Consider the following 21412-nt stretch of genomic DNA (forward strand, 5'->3'; position numbering starts at 1 on the left):
TCCTGGATTAGGGATTGAACCCACGTTTCCTGCGTGGGCAGGTGGATTCTTTATCACTGAATTACCAAGGAAGCCCATGATCTCTAACTTCTGTCTGTACTGTTTCATCTGTTCATGTTGAATGTTAATATTTATATAGTTGGATTTGTATCTGTCATTTTACTTTTTGTTTACTGTATGTCTAGTTTTTTTTTTTGCTCCTCTGTTCCTTTTTTCTATTTTTTGTTAAGTGAATATTTTATAGTGTAATATTTTAGTTACTTTAATGATTTTTCCCAGTATTTAAAAAATTGATTTCTTAGTGGTTGCTCTCAGAATCAGTTTCAGATTAATTCTAAATTCTATAATTTATAATTCTATAATTCTATATAGAAGGCCTTCAATGAACAGTGAGTAAAAATAGAGGAAAACAATAGAAGGGGAAAGACCAGAGATCTTTTCAGGAAAATTGGAAATACCAAGGGAACATTTCATGTAAAGATGGGCACAATAAAAGACAGAAACGGTTGAGACCTAGTAGAAACAGAAGAGATCAAGAAGAGATAGAAAGAATACACAGAGGAACTGTACAAAAAAGATCTTAATGAACCATATAACTGTGATGGTGTGGTCAGTTACCCAGAGCCAGACATTCTGAAGTGTGGGGTCAGGTGGGCCTTAGGAAGCATTACTGTCAATAAAACTAGTGGATGCAATGGAATTTCAGTGGAGCTATTCAAAACTCTAAAAAATGATGCTATCAACGTGTTGCACTCAATATATCAGCAAATCTGGAAGACCCAGCAGCGGCACAGGACTGGAAAAAGTCAATTCTCATCCCGTTTCCCAAGAAGGGCATTACTAAGGGATGTTCAAACCATCAGACAGTTGCACTTGTCTCCATGCTATTAAGGTCATGCTTAAAATCTTGCATGCTAGGCTTCAGCATTATATGAACCAAGAACCTTGAGATGGCGCATCTGGGTTTAGAAAAGGCAGAGGAACCAGAGATCAAATTGCCAACACTTTCTGGATCACAGAGAAAGCAATGGAATTCCAGAAAAACATCTACCTCTGTTTCAGTTATGCTAAAACCTTTGACCATGTGGATCATAACAAACTATGGAACGCTCTTAAAGAGATGGCTATATAGACCATCTTACCTGTCTCCTGAGAAATCTGTATGTGGGTCAGGAAGCAACAGTTAGAACCCTGTATGGAACGACTGATTGGTTCAGGACTGAGAAAGGAGTATTGATAGGGCTATCTGTTGTCACCCTGTTTGTTTAACTTATACACTGAACACATCATGAGAAATGCCAGACTGGGTGAGTTATAAGCTGGAATAAAGATATGTGGGAGAAGCATCAACAACCTCAGATAAGTGGATGATACCACTCTGTTGGCAGAAAGTGGAGAGGAACTAAAGAATCTCTTGATGAGAATGAAGGAGGAGAGAGAAAAAGTCAACTTAAAACCAAATAGTACAAAACTAAGATCATGGCACCTGGCCCCATTACTTCATGGCAAATAGAAGGGGAAAAGGTGGAAGCAGTGACAGATTTCCTCTTTTGGGGGTCTAAAATCACTGCAGGTGGTGACTACAGCCGTGAAATCAGAAGATGATTGCTTCTTGGCAGGAAGGCCGTGACACAGCTAGACAGTGTGTTGAAGAGCAGAGACATCACTCTACTGACAAAGGTCCATATAGTCAAGGCTACGGTCTTCTCAGTAGACATGTACAGGTGTGAGAGCTGGATTGCAAAGATGGTAGAGCACCAAAGAATTGATGCCTTTGAACTATGGTGTTGAGAGTCCCTTGGACAGCAGGAAGATCAAACCAGTCAGTCAGTCTTAAAATCAACCCTGAATACTCACTGGAAGGACTGACACTGAAGCTGAAGCTCCAGTATTTTGGTCACCTGATGCAGACAGCTGACTCATTGGAAAAGTCCCTGATGCTGGGAAAGACTGAGGGAGGAAGAAGAGGGCATCAGAATAGGAGATGTGATTGGATGGCATCACTGATGCAATGGACATGAACTTGGGCAAACTCCAGGAGATGGTGAGGGGCAGGGAAGCCTGGCCTGCTGCAGTCCGTGGAATCACAAGGAGTCGGACACAACTGGGTGACTGAACAATAACAACATAGCTCTAGTCCCTCTTGTGCTATTATTGTTATATCTTACATCTATATATGTTATAAATCCAACAATACCTTGTTAAAATTCTTACTACATATGGTTTTTTATTTTCCACAGAAGCTGAGGGAAGGAGAGCAAGTATATTTATAGAGTTTGTTATGTTAGCCTTATTTACCATTTATAAATCTCTTCATTTGATGCTGAGTTTTTGGTTGTGTTGTTTTCTTATTCCAGTACAGCTTTGCTCCCACATTTGTGGTGTTACTTTCAAATATATTTCTATAGTTGAAATATATATTGTCAGTACAGTTATGTACATGTTGTCTTCTGCAGTTGCTTTTTCAATCAGTAAAGGAAGAAAGATGCATTTATACTGTCTTTAAAAAAAAATCTTGTATTTAATTGTGCCAGGTCTTACTTGCCCTGACATGTGAAATCTTTAATTGTGGCATGCAGGATCTAGTTTCCTGACTAGGGATAGAACCTGGGCCCCCTCCATTGTGAAAAGTAGAGTCTTAGCCACTGGACCACCAGGGAAGTCCCTGTAGTGTCTTTTATAGTTACATAGTTATCTTTCCTGGTGTCTGTGTGTGTGTGTGTTCATATTGCCATCTGGGCACGCTCTTATGAAGGCCTTCCATTCATAGTTCTTTTAGGACTGGTCTGCTGTTAACAGTTCTCTCAGCTTTTGTTTATCTGCAAGTGTCCTTATTTTACCATCATTTTTTGAGAGAGAGCTTTGTTAGTTATGAGATTCTTGGTTGGCAGTTTTTTCTTTTAGCACTTTGACTGTATCATCCCATTGCCTTTTGGCCTGCGTTTTTGCTGATGATAAGTCGGCTGTTAATCTCAGTGGGATCCCCTTGTATGTGGTTTCCCCCACCCCACCCTCTTGTTGCTTTCAAGATTTTCCTTTTGTCTTTCATTATTTTACTGTGTTGTGTCTGGGAATGGATTTCTTTGTGTTTATTCTTCTTGTAGTTTATTGATTACCTTAGATGTTTAAATTAATGTTTTTCATCAAATTAGGGAAATTTTAGCCATTTTAAAAAAATATTCTTTCTTCTCTCTCTTCTTTCTCTTCTTTACTTTGGTACTCCCATCATGTGTATGTCGGTGTGCTTAATGGCGTTCACATTTTTCTGAAGCTCTGTGTATTTCCTTCATTCTTTTTTCTCTCTGTTGTTTGGATTACATTTTTCTGTTGGTCTGTGTTTAAGTAGTCTGTCCTCTGTCAATTTATATTTGCTGCTGAGATCCTTTGATGAGTTTTCGTTTCTGTTGTTGACTTTTCAGCTCCAGAATTCCAACTTCATTGTTTTTATAATTTCTCTCTCTGTGTCACAAATATTTTGTTAGACACTGTCATCATGCCTTCTTTCACTACTTTGAGCATGGTGTTCTTTAGTTCTGTGAACACAGTACTTTGAAGCCTTTGTTAACTCCACCCGCTAGGTCCCCTCACAGGGCCTGTTTCTTTTCCTGTGTTTGGGTCAGAGTCTCCTATTTCTTTGCCTGTCTCGTAATTTGTTGATGTGGTTGAAAACTGGAAAATTCAAACAGTATAGACAGTATATTGTATTAACTCTGGATACTTAAACCTACCACCACCCCACCATCCTCTGGGGCTTATTTTTGTGCTTGTTAATTAATGGCTTGGCTGTACTATTTTAATCAAGTGTATTTATTTTCCTCACAATGTGAAGTCTCTGCTGTGGCTTCTCAGAGGGCACAGTCTTGGCACAGAGTCACTCTGGATGACTTTCCCTGATCTCTCTGTTAAGTTTTCTGCCCATCTGGGCATCACACTCAGATATTAGACTCCAATAATTGCTGACTGGTTGCTTTATTGTTTTCAACAATACCCAGGGGCATAAGTTGTTTCACAATCTGATTCAGTTAAATATGGTCCCTTTTCCAGTGGTAGATTTTTTTCCCCCCTTATGCAAGTGATTTGATGAGGCAGTATGTTTGGATGAAACTTGCAGGAGTGAGGAAAGTAAGATAGGGAAGAGATCAGTAAATCTGTGGGTTCAGCTTCAGTGTGGGCTCAGCCTGATTCCAGGAGAAGCTCTGGAGTTAGAATGATACCACAAAGTTGTTGCACTTTGAGGCACTGAAGCTGAACTTTTACTCCCACCTCCAGCAATCCTTCATTGGCTACAGGCTGCCCCAAGAGTGTATGTGCTGGCAGGGGGACATACCTTCCCAGGCATTATTGGGCAGAGTGCCTCCCACTTGCAGGTCTCCAGAGAAGATGGTAGCTATGAGCCCTTAGCTGCTGGGAGGTGAATAAGCACCACCAGGGATCTACTATACACCCCAGCAGCTAGAACACATTAGATCACACTTAGTAAATTTGAAGGAATAAATGGACAAAATTTTCATTTATCTTTCTATTTCATGGCTTCCCTTGTGGCTCAGCTGGTAAAGAATCCACCTGTAATGTGGGAGACGTGGGTTTGATCCCTGGGTTAGGAAGATCCCCTCGAGGAGAGAAAGGCTACCCACTCCAGTATTCTGGCTTGGAGAGTTTCTTAATGATTTTTCTAGTGGATTCAATCCCCTGATCTCCCCAGTCTTGACTTTTAAATGTTACTTAAAAATTGTGGTAAAATATATGTAACATAAAATTTATCTTTTTAAATGTACAATTTATGTCATAAAGTACATTCACATTGCTCTGCAACCATCGCCACCATCCATCTCCAGAACTTTTTCATCTTTCCAAACTGAAACTGTACACGTTTAAATGGTAACTCCCCATTGTCCCTTCCTGCCAGCCCCTTGTAGCTACCATCATACTTTTTAGAATATGATTGCTTTAGATAACTCATGTAAGTGGAATCATATAATTGTCCTTCTGTGACTGGCTTGTCTCACTTAACATTGTCATCAAGGTCCATGCATGCATGTTGTAGCTGTGTCAGAATTTCCTTCCTTTCCGAGGCTGGGTAATGTTTCGTTATATATATGTACTACTTTTTGTCCATCCATATTTGTTTGCTCAGATTGCTTCCAGCTTTTGACTGCTGTGAACGCTGCTGTGAGCATGATGTACAAATGCGTGTTTGAGTGCACTGTTAGTTTTTCAGGCCAGTCTCTGAGGTTTTTCTGATCACAAGAGGACTCTTCACACTTTCTGTGGTTCTTCTTGGTAAACTGACTGATTATATAACCTCTCCCTATTCACCAGGGAGGAGGGCACAATTCTTGAGGTGCTGTGTCCCCCCTTTGCCTGGCAAAGTAATAAAGCCATTCTTTCTCCTGGCTACAAGATGAAAGTGAAAGTTGCTTACGGTGTCCAAAATCTCTGCAACCCCATGGACTGTAGAATCCATGGAATTCTCCAGGCCAGAATACTGGAGTGGGTAGCCTTTCCCTTCGCCACGGGATCTTCCCAACCCAGGGATCAAACCCAGTTCTCCCACACTGCCAGCGGATTCTCTACCAGCTGAGCCACCAGGGAAGCCCACAAGATGAAGTAGAGCTTAATAAGGCTAGTCCACTAGGCAGAGTGTCAGTTCACATTGTGCCACAGGCAGAGCCTGAGGCAATAGGGAAGGGTTCCCTGGTTTAGGGAAGGAACCCTTCCCTGGTGGCTCAGAGGATAAAGCTCTGCCTGCAATATGGGAGACCTGGGTTTGGTCCCTGGGTTGGGAAGATCCCCTGGAGAAGGAAATGGCAACCCACTCCGGCATTCTTGCCTGGAGAATCCCATGGACAGAGGAGCCTGGTGGGCTACAGTCCATGGGGTCACAAAGAGTTGGACACAACTGAGCGACTTCCCTTTCTTTCTTTTCTCTGGTTTTGTTCATGTGAGCTCTGTAGTGGTGAAGAACCTGCCTGCCAAGCAAGACTTGGGTTTATCCCTGGGTTGGGAAGATCCCCTGGAGGAAGGCATTGCAACCCATGCCAGTATTCTTGCCTGGAGAATCCCATGGACAGAGAAGCCTGGTGGACTATAGTCCAGAGGGTCACAAAGAATTAGACACAACTGAAGTGACTTAGCACAGCTGGTCAAAAGTACTGATACACATATATCAACAAGCAAACATTAAACCATATAGCTCAGTGTCTCTTGCATTTAGAAGTGTTTGATTTTTAAGTGCCTGCTTTTCTTTAAGTCAATTAAATAGAGCTGTTTTGTAAATTAATGTAAATGCAACAGTGTCCAAAGGCAAAGACACATTCTGAGACATACATGTATCCAAACAGACACAAGGCTTCCCTGGTAGGTCAGCCTGTAAAGAGCCCGCCTGCAGTGCAGGAGAATACCTGCAATGCAGGAGACCTGGGTTCAATTGCTGGGTTGAGAAGATCCCTCTGAGAAGAAAATGGAAACCCACTCCAGTATTCTTGCCTGGAAAATCCCATGGACAGAAGAACCCAGCGGTCTACATCCACGGGGTCACAAGAGTTGGACACAACTTAGAGACTAAACTACTATCACTCAGACACATCATGAAATCTCATAGCTTCGTTTCCCAGACTTAGTCATGAATCAGTAATCACAGTATAAAACTCACTAGTTTATAATAACAGTTGGAATAAGCAAAAAAATTTTAAAGGCTTCTTTTCCTGTTTTTTTTTTCCCCCTCCTCAATTTCAGGAATTGGAGATGGTCTAAATAAGTGACCCTGAGAGCCATGGTCTCGAGGCACAGGGGGAGAAAAGCATTTTCTCCTAGTTGGACAGTTTCCAAAAAGTTTTAATTTATTTTCTTTGGAGTCAAAAGAATATTGTGGCCACACAGTCAAAAGTCACTTTTCGTTTTCTTTGGTCATAGTTTTGAAGTAGGAGAGAAGGAGGCAGGACACAGCTTTTGAAAGCATGACATAGTCCAAGGATACAACATAAGCTGATTAGAATCAAAGGGGTCCAAGATGGTAGACAAGTCACTTTGACTAGACCTTGATCCTCAATTAGCAAGCTAAATAACACATCCAGAGGTGCCGTGACAGTTCTAGTTCAGTTCAGTTCATTTCAGTCGCTCAGTCGTGTCCAACTCTTTGCGACCCCATGAATCGCAGCACGCCAGCCCTCCCTGTCCATCACCATCTCCCGGAGTTCACTCAGACTCACGTCCATTGAGTCTGTGATGCCATCCAGCCATCTCATCCTCGGTTGTCCCCTTCTCCTCCTGCCCCCAATCCCTCCCAGCATCAGAGGCTCTTCCAATGTGTCAGCTCTTTGCATGAGGTGGCCAAAGTACTGGAGTTTGAGCTTTAGCATCATTCCTTCCAAAGAAATCCCAGGGCTGATCTCCTTCAGAATGGACTGGTTGGATCTCCTTGCAGTCCAAGGGACTCTCAAGAGTCTTCTCCAACACCACAGTTCAAACACATCAATTCTTCGGCTCTCAGCTTTCTTCACAGTCCAACTCTCACATCCATACATGACCACAGGGAAAAACCATAGCCTTGACTAGATGGACCTTTGTTGGCAAAGTAATGTCTCTGCTTTTCAGTGTGCTGTCTAGGTTGATCATAACTTTCCTTCCAAGGAGTAAGCGTCTTTTAATTTCATGGCTGCAGTTACCATCTGCAGTGATTTTGGAGCCCCCCCAAATAAAGTCTGACACTGTTTCCCCATCTATTTCCCATGAAGTGATGGGACCAGATGCCATGATCTTAGTTTTCTGAATGTTGAGCTTTAAGCCAACTTTTTTACTCTCCTCTTTCACTTTCATCAAAAGGCTTTTGAGTTCCTCTTCACTTTCTGCCATAAGGGTGGTGTCATCTGCATATCTGAGGTTATTGATATTTCTCCCTGCAGTCTTGAATCCAGCTTGTGCTTCTTCCAGCCCAGTGTTTCTCATGATGTACTCTGCATAGAAGTTAAATAAGCAGGGTGACAGTTCTGCTGCTGCTGCTGCTGCTGCTAAGTCGCTTCAGTCGTGTCCAACTCTCTGAGACCCCATAGATGGCAGCCCACCAGGCTCCCCCGTCCCTGGGATTCTCCTGGCAAGAACACTGGAATGGGTTGCCATTTCCTTCTCCAGTGACAGTTCTAAGGCACCATCAAAAGGCCAAAAGATGGATGGTGGCCCAGCTCCTGGAAATCTCCACCCCTTCCCTAAAATAGTTTGACTAATCCTCTCATTCAACGTTGTCATTGTTCATTAGCTCTGTCGTGGACTGCAGCACACCAGGCTTCCCTGTCCTTCACCGTCTCCCAGAGGTTGCTCAAACTCATGTCCGTTGGGTCAGTGATATCATCCAACCATCTCATCCTCTGTCGTCCCCCTTCTCCTGCCTTCAGTTTTCCCCAGCATCAGGGTCTTTTCTAATGAGTTGGCTCTTTGCATCAGGTGGCCAAAGTATTGGAGCATCAGTCCTTGCAATGAATATTCAGGGTTGATTTCCTTTAGAATGGACTGGTTGGATATGCTTGCAGTCCAAGGGACTCTCAAGAGTCTTCTCCAGCACCACAGTTCAAAAGCATCAATTTTTGGCATTCAGCCTTCTTGATGGTCCAACTCTCATATCTGTACATAACCACTGGAAAAATAACAGCTTTGACTTGTAGTACAGACCTTTCTTGGCAAAGTGATGTCTCTGCTTTTTAATATATGCTGTCTAGGTTCGTCATGGCGTTCCCTGATGGCTCAGTGGAAAAACTCCAGCTGCCAAGCAAGAGATGTGGGTTTGAGCCTGGGAAATCCCATGGATAGAGGGACCTGGCGGGCTACAGTCTATGGGAACATGAAGAGTTGGACATGACTTGGCGACTAAACAAAAACATAAGATTTGTCATAGCTCTCCTTCCAAGGAGCAAGCGTCTTTTAATTTCATGGCTGTAGTTTCTGTTCGCAGTGATTTTGGAGCCCAAGAAAATAATATCTGTCAATGCTTCATACTTTTTCCTCTTCTCTTTGCCATGAATTGACAGGACCCGATGCCATGGTCTGTAGAGAGGAAAATGAGACCAAACTCGGAGAAACAGGGAGTCAGTCAAGTTAAATGTATGTTGCCACTTGGGTTTTCCTCCTAGGAGACCTTTAAAAACGAAAGCGGGGGTACTTCCCTGGAGGTCCAGTGGTTAAAAATCTGCTTTGCAATGCAGGGGACGCCAGTTCAGTGATCCCTCATGCCATGGGGCAACGAAGAGCCTGAGTTCTGCAGTCAGGACCCAGCACAGCCAAAATAAATAAAAATCTAAAAAGAAAAAGGAAGAGTTCCCTGGTGGCCTAGTAGTTAGAATTCCGCACTTTCACTGCAAAATCAATCCCTGGTTGTGGAACCAAAAAAAATAACAAAAACCTCAAGCAGAGGTGAAGGTCTCTGGCAGTGCAGTTTCCTGTTTCTGCCCGGTGAGTCCACTGGGAATTTTGATGAACCCTCCAAAACTATTACAAGATAATTTAAAAAAAATGATAAAATTATGCTCCACATGCAGATAGTGAAAGAAAGAAAGAAAGTGAAGTCGTTCAGTCATGTCCGACTCTTTGTGTGGGATTTTCCAGGCAAGAATAGTGGAGTGGGTTGCCATTTCCTTCTCCAGGAGATCTTCCCAATTCAGGGATTGAACCTGGGTCTCTTGCTTTGTAGGCAGACACTTTACCGTCTGAGCCACCAGGGAGGTCATACAGGTAGTAAACTAATGCATTCCAAAGATTTTATTTAACTTATTAAATAATGAGGGAACCATTAATATGTTACAACTGTTTCAAAGGCAACGGCAAAAAATGATATTGGCCTATGAGAATGCTGAAATAGATTTATCAATAGGCATATAATTGGTCAGTATCTGCAGGGCGATAATCAGTTGCATTCCACTGATAAAAGTGTGTTACATTTCTATGGGCAAGAATAACTTGCATCACTATCAGTTTCCAGCAATTTACAGAAATGTAAAACGGTTCAAAGACAATGAAAGCCACAGATAATCTAGAAGGATGTGCTGGATGGAACATTTAGTGATTGTTTTCTATTCAAAATATTTCAAAATTTTCAAAATTATTAAAAATATTTTGCAATTCTTGCCACTGGTTGGAAATATTTTAAAATTTTCTCTTTTACTATGCTGATGTCTTGCAAAAGTTTTTATGAAAATAAAATTCATCAATCTTTCCTTTTTGCTTGAAAGTTTTCCATGCTGCTAGGTTATAGGTAAATCCACTCATGTTTTCTTTTGGTAATTGTATGATTTTATTTTTTACTTTCACATTTCTGATCTTTTTGAATTTTCCTGGAGTATGGTGTGCTTTTGTCTTTATTTTAATATGGCAAACCAGCTAGCTATCTTAACACTTCTTATTAAAAAGCATATCTTTTTCACATTGATTTCAGATGCTGCTGGTATCATTTACTAAATTTTTATATGTGGTGGATCTAAGATTTTTTTATCCTGTTCATTATCTACATGTTTATTCATGTGCTGTATACCATTATAACATTAATATGCTTGAATTTATTAATGCATTGTTTTTGAAATAGTCCTGTCTTCATAGAATAAATCACATTTGTGTCAGTGAATTGCTCTTTTAGTGCGCTGTTGAATTCTGTTTGTTCGTATGCTTTTCAAGATTTTTTTTTTTGCACTGATATTCATAAGTGACATGGTCTAGTTTTTTTGGTGCGGTTTCCCCACTCTGGTACTCTTGCCTAGAAAATCCCATGGCCGGAGAAGCCTGGTGGGCTACAGTCCATGGGGTCACAAAGAGTCGGACACGACTGAGCAACTTGACTTTCACTTTTCCTCACATCATTGAATCAATGTTGTGCTCATCTCATTAAATAAAATTAGAAGTTTTCTTTCTTCTCCTGTGCTTTAGAATAGTATAATTAGCATTGATTATTATTTAATCTTTAAAGGTTTGTTACAATTACCTGATGAAATCAGGTGCCTCTTTTTTTTCCTTGTATGAGCATCTTACCTCGTTTCTCTTGTTTTTTCTGTTACAGTTGGTTTTGTCTAGAGAGTCAGTAAGTTGTATTCTTTTGAATTATCCATCTCTTCAAATTTATTTGAGTTGTGTAATGTAGTCTCATGTTAAAATTTCCTTCAGTTTTTGATGGCTTGTTTTATCCCCCTTGTCAGTTCTGATTTAGAATACAGTATTTGTGATTTCACTCATTTTTTTCCTTGATTAGGTTTGTTAGTAGTTGATCTATTTTGTTGACTTTTGTCTCAGGATTTATTCAGTCCAGTAGTTTATTTTCTAAGTCATTCCTTTCTGCCTTTATATGTAATGATTTATGTCTTCTGATTTATTTTATTCTTTTTCTAGCTTTTTGTGTTTTGTACTTGATTCATTTATTTTGTTTTATTGAGATAATTATTTAATGCTGTTAATTTTTCTCTGGTGACTGATCTAGCTGTATTTCATATATTCTGATATTTTTTCCCCATTGCTATTTTAAAGAAATTCTGCTTTATTTTTGTATTTTCAGTTTGATCCAACAGCTTTTTAAATAGTATGTTTTTAAAAAATTTCCAGATGTGAAGTCTTTTTTATTAAAAAAAAAAAGGCTTTTAATTTTTAATTTTATTTCACTACAGTTAGGTAAATCTATTTTAACTAAATCCTATTCTTTGGAATTCATTGAGGTTTTACTATTTGTGGCTTAATATATGGTTAGTTTTCATCAGTGTTTCATGTAGTCTTAAAAATAAAGCATATTCTTTTTTATATTTGAGTTCTCATTTTCACACAGACTCTATTAAATAGGTCGGTTCTGTCTTCTTTCTTTCTTGAACTGAGAGAGGTGTGTTACTGTCCCATTTTATTAATTTGTTATTCTCACTTCTTACATCTCTTAGAGTTTGTGTTTTATGAACATTTGTTGCTAAAGTTTTGGGTATAATATACATTATATCTATATCTTGAACTGTAGTTTTTAGCATAGAGTATACAGGTTATAAGTATAAAGCTCAATTTATTTTCTGTTTTGTTTTCCATGATGAATGGTGGTTTTTGTTGTTTTGTTTTTGGCTGTTTTGCTGAGAAGTCAATCTTAAGTGAATTTCTCCTTAATTATAGATTAAAACTGCTGTAAAGGATTTTGGTAGCATGTATAGATGGGAGATCTTAGGTTATTAGGCAAACTGCCCTTTAGATCTGCCATAGACGGTTTGATATTTTTGTTGAATTTTCTAAATTTTTCTGGGGAAATAGTCCACCTCTGCATACATTAATCTGCTTACTTGCTTAAGCTTTTTGAATTAAATTACTTGGCAATTCAATTTGTTACCCTAGAGGAGAAATTTAATTTATATGTATCAGGTGTTTTCCATTTCTCATCTTTAGCTTTTTACCAAGTAGCACAAAAGTCAACAGGAAGAGACATCTTGGTCAGGAGTGTAAAAACAGGAAGGAGGAAGTCTATTGCAAATCTGTGTTAGCTGATTATCAATTCAGATTTCACCATAGAGGATGTCCATTAACGATCATCCTTGGGCTGTGTTGTTAACCAGAATTTCAGTGAGTGTTAATGTCAGTATTACAGAATGTCAGTCCTGGTTATAGGAAGTAATGTTAACAAACAGACTGCACTAGGCCCTTCCCTAAGCATGGAAACAGGATACTATTAGTGAGAGCAAGTTCGAGAAATTGCGCATAGAGGAAAACAAGGCAAGTAAAATATAACATCAAAAATATAGAGGAAATCATCTTTATTTTTTTGCCTATGTTTGATCTTGATGCTTTGATTGGTTGTATGATCCTTTAAGATATGAGTGTATCCTTTTTAAAAAAAATTAGAGTATGTCAACTCTGTCATTTAAAATATTGTTTGACAGAATACTTTCAACTGAATTAAAGGAAGCACCTGGACATTATTTACTAAAGTGTTCTAAGAGCGCATGTAGCAAACTAGATAAAATATTTAATGGGAAAAGAGTGAATATTTTGTGAACAAGAAATCTTTTTTAGCATTCTTTGGTGAAAGAAGTTAAATTCTGTTTATACATTTCTATGTTTATACACTTCTGGAGTTGCTAAAAGTTCTGTTACTCTGTAGCTACAAGATACCTACTTGATTTAGTTACCCAACAGTGGTATTTTAGGATATTTAACTTACCCTGAGTTCTTTACTTGGCCATGCAATATTGTGGAAGTTTTAAAGAAGTTAAAAGTGGTGTATAAAAGCTAGATGGCATTATATTATTATTTTTTATTATTACTCTAGAGGCCTGTTTGACATTTTCTTTTCCTCAAACGTCTGTTTACTTAAACTTCGCCTTTATTTCTGAATTATTTTGAAATAAATACGCTTCCCAGCATTTTATATATCATGGCACAAATAGAAAGTTAGAATGAGGGTTGAGATGACTGTTATTGTGGTATACCTATAACCTATTTATTTCGGAAGACATGCTCCAATATGTTAGTCAGATAAGGGGGTTTGTCAACTCCTCGTAATTGTAAGAAGATGTGTGTATAGGTGTGTGCGTGCATGTATGTCTTAGTTAAAGATTTTTTGTTTTAGTTTTAAGTACCAAACCAACTTAAGAAAAAAAATGAAAAAAAAAAAAAAAAAGAAAGTTACTGGGTATCCCACAGAACTACTTCTCAAAAGACTGAAACAAAGAAGTAGAAGACCATATTTCTGTTTCTCCAGCTTCATTCTTCTTCTTTATTCTCTGAGGTCTGGCCTTCTCTGCTTCTCTTTGCCCTTGAGGAGGATGACCACATACAGCTTCCTTGTGTCATAAGCTGACTGTTTCTGAATTCTGCTTCAAAATTTCTGAAAGAATGTGTCTGATTGAACTAACTCAGATCAGTTGTTCACCTCTGGTGCACTGCGGTACGATGAGAAGAGGCTGTACTGCTCGTCCAGCCTTGTGAATGGTCAGGAGTTTTCAGAGACATAGAATATATGCGGTTGTGTTTGTGCACTTTTCTTGGGAGAAGATCTGTAACTTTTATTAAAATCATAGAAGAGTCTTGCTACTTCCAGACCCCTGCCTAGAGAAAAATCAATAACTACTCTTAAGAGTTAGAATAGAATTCCCACCGTGTTCAACAGGTATCCTTTGTATCAGTTAAACTGTTTGTCTTTTTCACAAGGCTGTCTTTTTTTCTTGGCTGTGTCTATCATGATTAAATTCCTTCCTCCTTATTTCTCCACTTACTCAATTGCCTACCTATCACTGAATTCCCTTCTTAGGTCATATTTCCTTTATGAAATCTTGGCATCTCAGAGCACTGCGTTCTATGTGGAGGTATATAATTATATATACACACACACATATATGTATATTTTCTGTGTCTGAATTCTTATAGCATGGATTTTTTAAAATGCTACACAGTGTTATTTAGTTGCATGTCTTAATATGTATATTTTATTTCTTTCTTGTGTGGCTGTGTTGCACAGCTTTCAGGATCTTAGTTCCCCAACCAGGGATTGAATCTGGGCCATCTAGTCAAAAGTACTGAGCCCTAACCGCTGGACCATAGGGAATTCTGAATTCTTTAAATAAATGTCTTAAATGTAGGCCTAATCTAATAGTCAGTGAGGCCTATTATTGTCATGCATCCTTGATTAGTTCCAACTCTGTTATATAGCATAATGCCATGGGTACAATAGACTCTCAGTAAATACTTTTTGAATTGAATTAATGAAAAACGAGAACCTTCATTATAGAAAACTTGAATATATAGAATAGGAGAAAAAAATCACTTTTTTCCTACTGCTTAAGGATAATCAAAACTCTAGTCATTTTTAATATTAGAAACGACATGCTACTTGTTGAATATTTATTGGTTATGATATTTAACATTTTAAATGTTGAATTTTGTTAAACGTTTGATAATGAAGTTTCATCCTGTTTTTTCTGTTTGTTTGATTGTCTTCTAATTGTTGCACATTTAGGTGGTTCTTATTTTTTTGTGAAATAAAATAATTTCTTAGGATCTTTGTTCCTGGAAGTGAAAATAAGTAGTAAATAATAGGTAATAGGGCTTCCCAGATGGCTCAGTGGTAAAGAATCCACCTGCCAGTAAAGGAGATGCAGGGGATACAGATTCGATCGCTGGGTCAGGAAGAGCCTCTGGAGTAGGAAATGGCAACCTGTTCTGGTATTCTTGCCTGGAAAACACGACTGAATGACTGAGCACACAGATACGCACAAATAATAGGTAACAGCTAACATTTTTGAATATTTACTATATGCCACTGTTTAAAATACTTGTTTCTATTATTTCATTTAATCTTCATAAGAAGCAAATGAGATACCCATTTTGCAGATGAAGAAACTGAGGTAGAGAAAGATTAGGTCATTTACCCTAGGTTCTCAGGAAGTGGTGAGCTAGATATAGAACATAGGCTATTTGGCTTCTGAGCCTTTGCCTTCTGACTTAGATTATCAAATAATGAAAGCTGCAATATAAAAACAATTTAGAAGGGAAGAAGGGAAAAAAAGGGAGGAAGGTTTACATTAGGATTGGAAACAGTAAGGAATGTGACCAGAACTATACTCAGGAAGGGAGGGTCCTCTAAAACTTGTGCTGGATCAGATACAGGTTCCTTACTCCTCCGTGTTCCAAAACTCAGGCCTCCAGTAGCTTTAGGAAGACCAGTTTCTGGTTTGTTCTCTCCAGGACTGGAAACCACTTGATGCAAGAAAGATTACTGACCTTTTCACCCTTGTCAGGCCCCTTTTCAGTTCTGAATGATGAAAAACAAGACACCATCTTTCTCTGCCTTCTCTTTTTTCATCATTTCTATCCTCATTCATTCATTCCTGTAGTAAAAAAGAACATAAATCAGGTTTGTTTTTTGCCTTTCTTAGTAGAAGGGCTAGTTCTTTTCAGTTTGGTAGACCAGGCCTAATAGAATCCATACATAATGGTTTGTTTGTTGTTTTGTTTTCTGTTTTTGCATGCCTGGATGTGAACGCAGGCAACTATTCTTTGTGTGGTTTGTGAAGAGAGTGTGTGTATGTGTTATTGTTGTTTGAGTATTGCCAACTTCATTTTAAAGGAGCTTAATTTCAAGAGAATTCATTAATAGAGGCATTGCCATAGTAATAAGAAAGAAAGTCTGGAAATGTGTAATGAATATGTTACTGACATATTTAAAATAAAAAAATTCATCTACTGAATGGTGATTTTTTTTTTTTTTTTTTTTTTGCAGTAAGCTCCTTTTACTTTTTTGTCCAATATCCTGTAACACTGCTTGTGAGTTCAAGACTTGGATTGTATACTTGGCTCTGGCCTTTTGTAGGCATGTGCTGTTGAGCAAATCCTTTAGTTTCTCTGAGCCTCATTTCCTTCATCTGTGAGGCAGAGATAAAACCAGTTGCCCTGTCTGCTTCCCTAGGGTTCTTGGGATCAAATGCAATGATGTATGCAAAATTGCTTTGTGGATTGCAAAGCACCAGTACAAATGTAAAAGATTATTTTTATTTTTAATTTGGTTAATTTATATTCTGCTTTTGAGTGGACACAGAATTTCTCTTCTCAGCTTCTCTCCATTTTTTCTTCTAAGCGAAATGACCAGCAGAAGTGGACTTTGTGGTCAGGATAAATAGTAGGGGTTAAGATCAGCCTTGTATCAGGATTACCATCTTTCTCTTTTCTTCCACATTATTTCTCAATTACATTGATTTGGCACAGTGTCTTTTGAAAAATGCATTATAAAAATTAAATATGTATTAATATATTTATTTTTTAAATGCATAATTTTGGAATCCTTCCTTCCAGAGTTCACATGAAATTCATTTGCATCAGACTTTCATTTTTAATATTTTCTGCAGTTTGGTAAAGTTCTGTTTTTTACTTCAGGGTATACTTACATCTTTTCCAGGACCTCCAAAACTTAATTTTTTAAACACTAACTTTACTTGACATGTTTTTTCCCATAAAATGCTTATGTTATATAGTTCAGAGGTAGTTTTAAAAACTCAAATCTGTTAGAGGTTTTAGATTGTTTTTCATTCAGCAATTTTAGCATTATCCTCATATATAAGACACTTAACATGAAAAAAATAATAAAAATTGTTTGTTTGTAGATTTTTCCAAATCTGGTGGAGAAGATAAGTGAAATAAATTTTTATTTATATTTGACTGATACTGTTTTTTTAAATCTTAACTTATGATACAGTGCTAATTTCCCATCAGTTTTCAATATAATGTATAAATTCTTACGTATTTACTACAAATTCCAACAGTGACTTTAAAGTAACCTTTAATTTCTGTGTGTTCTTTTAATATCCGAGTGCCTATGATATATCAGGCACCATGTAATCTATAAAAATTTATCCTACGCTAGATTGTCCATACTTCCCCATAAGAATTTGGAGTTGCCAGAAAATTTTTATTGTGTTTATTGTTCTGTTATTTTAAAAATTAAACAGTTCAAGTATAATTGATTTCCAATATTGTGTTAAGTTTCAGGTATAGTGACTAGTTATATATATATATATTTTTTTCACATTATTTTCCGTTATATTTTATTTTCAGATATTGAATATAGTTCTCTGTGTTATACAGTAAATCCTTGTTTTATACCTGTTTTATATATAATAGTTTGTATCTTCAATTCCATACTCCAAATTTATCTTTCTCCCCCTTCCTTTTCCCTTTTAGTAACCGTAAGTTTGTTTTCTATGTCTGTGACTTTATTTGTTTTGTAAATAGATACATTTGTTGTTTTTTTTTTTTAGATTCCACATATAAGTGATATATACTATTTGTTTTTCTCTGTTTTCATTTAGTGTGATAACCTCTAGGTCCATCCATGTTGCTGGAAATGGCAATATTTTATTCTTACGACTTTCATTGTGTATGTTATATACACAACATCTTCTTAAACCAGTGGTCTGTTGATGGGTACTTGGGTTGTTCCCATGTTTTGGCTAATGTAAATAATGCTGCTGTGAACGTTGAGGTGCATGTATCTTTTGAATTAGAGTTTTCTGTCTTCTCTGCCTGTATGCCCAGGAGTGGGAATGCTAGATCACGTGGTAGCTCTATTTTCGTTCTTTTTTTTTTTTTTTTTCCCCTATCTTCGTTCTTTAAGCAGCCTCCGTAATATTCTCCATCGTGGTTGCTCCCAATGTACGTTCCCATCAACAGTGTAAGGGGGTTTCATTTCTTCCACACCCTCTCCAGCATTTATTGTTTGTAGGCACTTTGATGACAGACATTCTGACTGGCGATATACTTCCTTGTGATTTTGATTTGCATTTCTCTAATAGTTAGCAGTGTTGAATATTTTTTTCATGTGCCTGTTGGCCATCTGTATTTCTTCTTTGGAGAAATACTTATTTAGTTCTTTTGCCCATATTTTGATTTTTTTTTTTTATATTGAGTTGTATATTTTGGATATTAGCCCCTTGTCGATTGCATCATTTGCAAATATTTTCTCCCATTTCATAGTTTTTCATTTTGCTGATGGTTTCCTTTGCTGTGCAGAAGCTTTTAAGTTTGATTAGGTTCCATTTGTTTATATTTACTTTTATTTCTTTTGCCTTAAAAGGCTGATCCAAGAAAATATTGCTACGTTTTAAATGTGAGACTATTTTCCCTAAGTTTTCTTCTAGGAGATTTATGGTAGCGTGTCTTATAGTTAGGTTTTAAACCATTGTGAGTTTATTTTTATATGTGATGTGCGGGAGTGTTTGTTCTAATTTAATTGATTTACATGTGGCTATCCTGCTTTCCCAACACTATTCGCTAAAGAGACTGCTTTTTTTCCATTGTATATTCTTGCCTCCTTTATCATAGATTGATTGTAGGTGTGTGGGTTTATTTCTTGCCTCTCTATTCGTTTGTCTGTTTTTGTTCTTCTGTTTTTAACCATTATATTAAAGCAGTAGATAACAGGATAAAGTAGATTCAGAAAAGGAAGAAATATTATTTTTATTTTGATTTTATAGTAGTTAGTTGTTAATTGAGTGTGAGATTCATACCATATTTTGATGCAACAGTGAAAAGAAATATATTGAATTTCTAGAGATTACTTTTAGGTGAAGAGTGCCCTCTAGTGAACCTTTTCTGTTTATTTAGATGCAGTTCTTTGCATCCTCACAGCATTTATGAACTGAGTATGGAAGTGGAAGACACCTTCAGTTCTCAAGGAATTTAGAAAATAAAACATGCGATAAGTTATTGGAGAATAAATTAGATATATTATACAAATAAATAAAAGTGTATTATAGACTGTATATAATAGTACTGGGAAAATTCTAGGTCATGGAAAGTGAAGTCGCTCCATTGTATCTGACTCTTTGCGACCCAATGGACCGTAACCTACCAGGCTCCTCTGTCCATGAAATTTTCCAGGCAAGAGTACTGGAGTGGGTTGCCTTTTCCTTCTCCAGGGGGTCTTCCCAACCCAGGGATCGAACCCAGGTCTCCTGCATTGCAGGCAGACACTTTACCATCTGAGCTACCAGGGAAGCAGTAGGTCATGGGGCACCAGGGAAGCAATAGGTCATGGGACAGGTATTATTCAGTATTCATGAAAGTATGTCAGAGAAACTAGCTGGAGGTGAATTTTGAAGGAAGTTTAAGATTGAGGCATATTGTAGGGAGGAGCATCCTGGGTTGGAAAAAGAAGTTAAGGACAGTGCCAAAAAGGATTAGTGCCAAAAGGAAAAAAGAAATAGTGAAAAAAGGAATTATTCTAGAAAATATTTTAATTCTGTTTTAGATACTTTATACAGATGTCCAGATTGTTCTTGTACTTGAAAACTTTTGTAGAAGATTGAAGACAGATTCCTCTACAGTTGTGTCTTGGGGTCTTGCATGTGGCTGCAGTCAGATATTGGTTGCTGGTTGGGCCAAAATCAGCTGAGGCCCAGCTAGACTAGACAGCCATGCTGGCTCACTCATTCTGCTGGCGGTTGGGGGCTGTCATTTGGGAGTGCCCACATGTGGCCCCTTCAGCATGTCATTTTCAGGATTGTTAGATTTCTTACGTGATGGATAGTTTTCTCCAGAGTGTATGTGAAAGTTGCATGGCTTCTTTGTAGCTTCTGGAGTCACATATTATTACCTGAGTTATGTTCCATTGGTCGAAGTTATCATAAGCCTGTCCAAATTCAAAGGAAGGGGATATAGACCCTACCTCTCAATGGAAGATGTGTTAGAGAATTTTGGAACCATGTTATAAAACTACATTTCCTTTCCTGCCCCCTTGAAGAGTTAGGCTCAGTGCAGATAAATTTTAATGATTTAGGGAGCAGCTGTCCTCTGTATTAATGTCACCTGTGCGATGACTATTTTCTGCACTTGGTTTTCAGTTTCTATTGTACATGGTTGGTGTTTGATGAATATTGTTAGAATTCTCCTCTATCTTTATCCTGCTGTTAATGTCTTTTTAGCTGTTTCACGTCTTAATTCCACCTGGATTACAAAGAATCAGGGAAAGTTATGGGAAAGTTGTTATTCATGTTAGATATATTTAATGAAATGGTTGGAGAAACGTTGAGTGCTAACATTTGACATGGTACCTTATGTTGACTGTTTTCTTTCTTGCTGTTCTAAATTGCTAAGTAACTGTAGTATAAATTTTTTTCCCCCAAGATAAGAATGGTACTTTGAGCAATCCTTTTTTGTATTTAAGATAGGGACATGGTGTCTTTGCTATTCGTTGTTTTTTTGAAAAAAAGAGTTCCAGATCATGTGACTTTATGTAGAAGAGGCTTTTCTCCTCAATGGCAGCTCACTTGCTGCTGTGGAGTCTTTCAGCTCACTGTTTCTTTCTCTTATGGCTGTTACTGGAGTTTGGGGACGTAAGTGCTTCTAAAGGCTGTTGAGGAGAGTTGCAGTGTTTCAAGTCCCCGTTTCTGACTCTGGCTGCAGGGTTTTCAAGTGGGTTATAAACTGGCATTGAAGAGACCGCTCCACTGAAACATAAGATTACATTTCCAATTTACATAGCCTAGGAGTACCAAAGCCATGCCCTTAGGGTAAGAGTATCTCTGTGTATCTTCTCCTAGTTTCCAGGATCCATACAGTGGGCCCAGAGAACTGCTGCTGAGACAGTCTCACTGGTGTTTAACTGCCCTTTTATACTCGGGGCTTACATATACCCCATTCTGAAAGAACTTACACTAGTAATTCATCATGTGCTTCTATAAAAGAAGTATTTTCGAGTCTTGGCCTGAAATTAATTGCCAGATGATTGGTGTGTTGCATGACCAATTGCTGAATTTACCAAATTTGCTGATATACCAAAAACCTGTTTTTAAAACTATTTTTGAGATTGATAGCAAGTAACTTGTATTGGATAGGAAGTGGATAGGATGGTTTTAATTGCTTTTGAAAATTTCAGGTCAGTTTTTCTGTTTTATGTTTACCATTGTCTTCATAGCAGTGTTTTTAGGAATGC

At 37.9% G+C, this 21412-nt stretch overlaps 1 protein-coding gene across 11 annotated transcripts in view; it reads left to right on the forward strand.

Moving 5' to 3' along the window:
* Positions 1–21412, forward strand: part of EXOC6 (exocyst complex component 6) — a 190444-nt gene that overhangs the window by 21473 nt on the left and 147559 nt on the right. The gene's annotated exons all lie outside the window — the stretch shown is intronic.

Source organism: Ovis aries, chromosome 22 (assembly GCF_016772045.2).
Source record: "Ovis aries strain OAR_USU_Benz2616 breed Rambouillet chromosome 22, ARS-UI_Ramb_v3.0, whole genome shotgun sequence".
Taxonomy (NCBI): Eukaryota; Metazoa; Chordata; class Mammalia; order Artiodactyla; family Bovidae; genus Ovis; species Ovis aries.